Genomic DNA, 6,394 nt, shown 5'->3' with positions numbered 1-6,394 from the left:
CCTTTCATGCCCTGTAACAGGCATCGAATGATTGCCTGCCCGCTCAAAACTTCCCATGATACCTCCTTACATTACTCTCGATATTTTCTTAATTCAACTCGAGAGTTACTTCCGGCACCTTCCCCGACGTTATCGACCAGATAGTTGATAAGCACACTTCTTATACATCTTTTGGCACTCAAATATGCGGTTTATTGAGATATGACCATCAATTCTTGCTGTCAAATGTTGAATATTTGAATGAAAATCATATAAAAGATCATTTACTCGCCATTTGATTATTTGTAGAAAAGTGCGCAAAGGCACTATAATCGTCAAGATTCTGACTTTATGGCTAATGAGAAGGGAGAAGGGCATGAAAGAAATACATCAAGGACCTGAGCGAGAAGAAAGAAGTAACCAGGGGTATGCCAAAGAAGTTGGAGGGATCATCTTGTGAAGAAAGAAGAGAAGTATAAGGGCCAAAGAGCAAAGCGGCAGATCTAATCGAGGGGAACAAAATCCCTAGAATGCTTCTATTCCCCAGGGGGCCTGGCACATCTCTCCATCTCATCTCTTCCCCGCCTCCTTCTCCACCTCCGGCCGCCGCCGCGGCCAGGCCATCGTGGCGGCGCGCCACCCAGCCAACCTCCTTCCTCCAACACCATCATCGCCTCCAGCTACCACGCCATCAGCAACTGCCGCTGCACCATCAACCGCGCCACCAGCTCCACCGCGCCACCGCATCACCGGTGGGCCACCAACCAGCGCACCTCCCTCGCCTTGTTGCTCATCTTCTTCTCCATCCCCACGCTGCTGCTTCTTCTCCAAGTCCCCTGCTGCTTCCTTCTGCTTCAGGATAACACCCCTTTGCTGATTCTCTTCTCTGTATCTCAACCCCCACTGCTTGCTGCCCCTTCTCTCTGCTACTCGCTGCTATCTCTTTCCCTCTCTCTTCTCTGAATTTTCTGTAATTGGAGACGTGTAGTTCCTGTAATATTTAGATTTGATAAGATCTTGCAACCTGACAATTGCTCAGCTTCGTTCTTATAAATATTGTATCACAGATTGTGTGTTCTCACTAGTTGAAGTGTTCTTGCTGTGTATTTGTGGTCTATCTGTCACCATATATGTGTATCCAACCTTGTGAACTTGTTTCATTTTGTAGTCTGTGTTAACTCAAGCATGTGTGAAATATATACATATGTGTGTGCCTGTGATATAATACGTTTATGTTCTATCTTGCAACCTTGTTTATTTTTCCTGCTAAATGTTAGATAGTTATATATATGATCAGGTCTTTTTAATTCCCTAGCCGTTTGACGATTACTTGTGTTAGCATTTTATTTCTCAATTTTAATGAAAATGCCAAAAAGATATTGAGATAATCTGAACCTTCCATTGCTACTTTGTCATTTTCTTTGTCGTCAACTTTGGTTAGTTTAGGCCTATATTTCCTTGCAATCATCATCTAAATTCTGTCACCTAGCTTTAGCCAAGCACGATCATCGATTTGCCTAGTCCCTGTGGGGAACACGACACTTGCAGTTTGGGTGAAATATCCCGCTGTACTTACAATTGATCATTTTGGCGCCGTTGCCGGGGACTTGCGTCGAGCGATTGTGCGAAGCTATAGACTAGGCTTAGTATAGTTTTTGTTTAAATTTCCAGTCAAATTTATTTATGTGTTTCTTTTACCTTTTTACTTTTTGTTGCTTCGGCTTATTAGGATACTAACCCTCTCACCAATGTTTGATGTTTGTGAGCGTGTGTAGGATATCTTATTATTTGTAGGCTGATTGACAATTGCACTTGAACATATGGGTTTAGTACGTGATCTTTGGTTGCCAAGTAGTTTGGACACGATGACAGGGCCAATTTGGCCATCTATTGAGGCCGAAAATTTTGAGTTGAGGCCTGGGCTTATTGCTCTCGTCTTGCAGAATCAGTTTAGAGGATTACCCAATGAAGACCCTCATGAGCACATTAGTAATGTTCTGGAGTATGCCAATACAGTCCAGTATCATGGCGTTTCCCAAGATGCTATCAAGTGTATGTTGTTCACATTCTCTCTCAGAGATGCTGCAAGGACTGGTACTATTCTTTGCCATCAAGATCATACACTTGGGGTGATATTTCACAAGCTTTCCTGCATAGATATTTTCCACTTTACAAGCAAGCTGCAATTCGTGACCAGATCCTCAGTTTTGCGCAAGATGGTAGTGAGAGCTTGTATGCAGCTTGGGAGAGATGTAAGTATTTGCTTAGAAAATGTCCTAATCATGGGCAAAAGGATTGGTTAGTGCTTCAGATATTCTATAGAGGGCTAACACATGCTTCAAGAGATCTTATTGATATGTCAGCTGGTGGAACAATCATGAACAAGACCGTTGAGGGTGCAATTATTCTCATTGAGAGCATTGCCTTCCACCAAATACAATGGGGTTATGAAAGGCCTAGTTCAAATCCGAAGGTTGCAAGCCTCGTGCAATCAGAAGCTGTGTGTTCCATAAGTGAACAGAAATCATCCATGGTGCCTAATATTCAAAACCAGCATGTTTCATTCCGGGGACAACAACATTTCAGAACTGAATTAGATCCTCCATATAGAAACATTGATCTTACTTCAATTATCCTTGATGATGATTATGATATTTTCCAAGATGATGCAACCACTGTAGATCAGATGGATACCACAGTAGCAGATCCAATACCTCATGGCAATGAAACTGTTCAGAATGAGTCAAAGTTGCAAGAAGAGGTTTATGAGGAACCTACTCTGATTGACGCTAAGTTGAGACAGCAAGATATGGAGAAATTCACTTGTGTTAGTCAGCTATCTGACTGGTGGAATTCAGTCGTGTCACCAATTGCCCACACTTGTGTTACAACTGTATCTGGACTATTTGTCAAGAAGAAATCATTAGATCCACCAGTGGTTACCTCTATCACAGTTAAAGAGAGTATCTCAGAGAAGAATAGTGAAGATGAGATTCCAACTCCTGCACATACAATTAAGCAAGTCGGAGACATTCCAAGGAGAGAGATACAAGAGGTTGAGTCAAATTTAGAAGAGCTGATACTTCAATATCCTGAGAAGATCCCATGTGTTGCTGAGCTGCATGACTGGTGGAAGTCATCGGTGTCACTGTTGAAACTTAGCAATGATGGTGATGAGGAGAACATTGCTCAGAAAGACAGCGAGGTAGTGATCTCAGCACCCCTACCAGATCATGTTAGTGAATATTCATAGATGGGGACACTTCAGACTCAATTAAGTGTTGCTGGTAGTAGCACCATAGAAGATCCAGAGGAAGAGAGACCTCAGATTGAAGATGTACTCGAAGCCAAGGCACAAGATGATCCAGAGCTCGAACAACCAAGTAATCAAGTTGAAGACTCATCATCTACTACTCTTGAAGAAGCAAAAGAAGCTGCTGTAGATGAACTTGAAGAACCAGAAATTCATTTGCCTATTGTCACACAAGAGCGTGATGTAGCAGGTTTATCTAATCCTCGTGATGACATGAGTCCATATGAATTGTTTGCTACTACCTTGCATTGCATGATGCCATCTGTTAAAGTAGATTTGAAAAAGTATTTGCTTGGACATGATCATATATACCTTGTTAGTGGCATTACTCACATTAGGGATGATCATAGTTACTTTCATCGTGCTAGACCTATGCTTAATGAAACATATCATTCTCATACTAGTCTTGAGCTTAATGATAAATGTCATCCTCATGTTAGTGTTGACCTTGCTGATTTCTATCACCCTAAACATGTGCTTTATAGCTATGCTTATGTAATTGGCCACTCGATTGATGACTTGGAGGGTATTATCCCTACCACTCGCATTGTCTCTTTTGTTGAGTGCCTTTTCAGGTTTTTGCTTCTGCACCGTTCACTTCATGTTGACCAGGTTCGAGGTGACATTCCTTGGGACCCTGGTGGACTCAGAGCACGGTGAAGAGGAGACGCAATGGGGCACAAATATGGAAGAGAGAAGCTGGAGCAGGCATGAGGATTGAGAAGCAAAAGGAGAGGAGCTGCAGTTGGTGAGGTGATCGAGCGAGTGCTACATCATCAAAGCCCGGTGAGCTGTTTCATGACCCATTTTGAAATCATCATGCATTGATGCTTGCTGAATTAAATTGCTATTTGGGTTGCTTGTGCCATTTCTTAAATGTTGTCCCACTGAATTTCACCTTTGACATATGGTGCTTGATGAGAATATGCGAACTGATTGTTGAATGCCTTGTAAACTAGTGATCTACACCCTGTTTGCTCTGCTGAAAGTAGTGAAAGCTATTAGTTTTGAGTGCTCAAATCCCTAGTGCACTAGTAAACTTAATCATTTTCTGCTTTTACCTTGATACACTTAGATCATTAAGTGTTAGATGTTGAGTTTGTGCCTATGGTGTTCCCATTGAGAGCAATCACTTTACCACTATGGACTAGTATGCTATGTTCCCTGGATCGGTAGCATGTGAACCAGACATGGAGAAGTGATGATTCCTGTTTTTGTGCTTATCCGTTGTTCATTTAAGATAAGTAATAATGAATAAATAAGTCTGACTACCTACAGTAGCATGTCATGTTCCCTAGATCGATGGCATGTGAAATCGGGTTAGCTTGGGCAGTAATTAATTAAAAATGTAATTGTCGAACCAGGTGTATACCATGTTCTCTGGATCGGTGGTATGTTCCTTTGGGGAGACAAACAAAAAAAACTAATAATTGGTCGAGCCGGGTGTATACCATGTTCTCGGGATCGGTGGTATGTTCCTTTGGTGAGATAGATAAAATATTATCACTGCTTTATTTTTGTAAATAAGTGATCTGATCACAAGTTTATGTTCTTTTTGTTCTCGGGATCATGCTCTCTTTAGGAACCTTTGGCACAATCATCATTTGAGCTAGTTGATCTTCTTTTATCATTGTAAAAGTTTAAAATGGTCAAGTCTACTAGTATCCTACCGCTTTGAAGCACTCCTAACCATTAATTTTCACTAGCTAAGTCCAAAGCATGCACTGTTTAGAGATCTACTTCACTTGGCATTCTCTAGTCAGTTCTCTATTCACTATCGAGTTCGTGTCATATGCCTTTACTTGAGGACAAGTAAAGATTTAAGTGTGGGGGAACTTGATAAGCACACTTCTTATACATCTTTTGGCACTCAAATATGCGGTTTATTGAGATATGACCATCAATTCTTGCTGTGAAATGTTGAATATTTGAATGAAAATCATATAAAAGATCATTTACTCGTCATTTGATTATTTTGCAGAAAAGTGCGCAAAGGCACTATAATCGTCAAGATTCTGACTTTATGGCTAATGACAAGGGAGAAGGGCATGAAAGAAATACATCAAGGACCTGAGCGAGAAGAAAAGAAGTAACCAGGGGCATGCCAATGAAGTTGGAGGGATCATCTTGTGAAGAAAGAAGAGAAGTAGAAGGGCCAAAGAGCAAAGCGGAAGATCTGATCGAGGGGAACAAAATCCCTAGAATGCCTCTATTCCCCAGGGGGCCTGGCACATCTCTCCATCTCATCTCTTCCCCGCCTCCTTCTCCACCTCCGGCCGCCGCCACGGCCAGGCCGTCGTGGCGGCGCGCCACCCAGCCAACCTCCTTCCTCCAACACCATCATCGCCTCCAGCTACCACGCCATCAGCACCTGCCGCTGCACCATCAACCGCGCCATCAGCTCCACCGCGCCACCGCATCGCCGGTGGGCCACCAACCATCGCACCTCTCTCGCCCTGCTGCTCATCTTCTTCTCCATCCCCACGCTGCTGCTTCTTCTCCAAGTCGCCTGCTGCTTCCTTCTGCTTCAGGATAACACCCCTTTGCTGATTCTCTTCTCTGTATCTCAACCCCCACTGCTTGCTGCCCCTTCTCTCTGCTACTCGCTGCTATCTCTTTCCCTCTCTCTTCTCTGAATTTTCTGTAATTGGAGACGTGTAGTTCCTGTAATATTCAGATTTGATAAGATCTTGCAACCTGACAATTGCTCAGCTTCGTACTTATAAATATTGTATCACAGATTGTGTGTTCTCACTAGTTGAAGTATTCTTGCTGTGTATTTGTGGTCTATCTGTCACCATATATGTGTATCCAACCTTGTGAAGTTGTTTCATTTTGTAGTCTGTGTTAACTCAAGCATGTGTGATATATATACATATGTGTGTGCCTGTGATATAATACGTTTATGTTCTATCCTGCAACCTTGTTTATTTTTCCTGCTAAATGTTAGATAGTTATATATATGATCAGGTCTTTTTAATTCACTAGCCGTTTGACGATTACTTGTGTTAGCATTTTATTTCTCAAGTTTAATGAAAATGCCAAAAAGATATTGAGATAATCTGAACCTTCCATTGCTACTTTGTCATTTTCTTTGTCGTC

General features: G+C 42.1%; 1 long non-coding RNA gene and 1 pseudogene across 1 annotated transcript; one reads left to right on the top strand and one right to left on the bottom strand.

Annotated features, from left to right (window-relative positions):
* The first annotated feature begins 524 nt into the window (after positions 1–524).
* Positions 525–6,167, top strand: LOC109742995 (uncharacterized). Its single transcript, XR_012187819.1, has 2 exons — positions 525–4,078; positions 5,274–6,167. It is a non-coding gene; the product is annotated as an uncharacterized lncRNA (long non-coding RNA).
* LOC120967558 (small nucleolar RNA R71) lies at positions 2,177–2,268 on the bottom strand (annotated as a pseudogene).
* Positions 6,168–6,394: the final 227 nt, after the last annotated feature.

This window comes from Aegilops tauschii, chromosome 6, assembly GCF_002575655.3.
Source record: "Aegilops tauschii subsp. strangulata cultivar AL8/78 chromosome 6, Aet v6.0, whole genome shotgun sequence".
In the NCBI taxonomy this organism is placed as follows: Eukaryota; Viridiplantae; Streptophyta; class Magnoliopsida; order Poales; family Poaceae; genus Aegilops; species Aegilops tauschii.
This window is presented reverse-complemented; position numbering and strand designations above follow the sequence as displayed.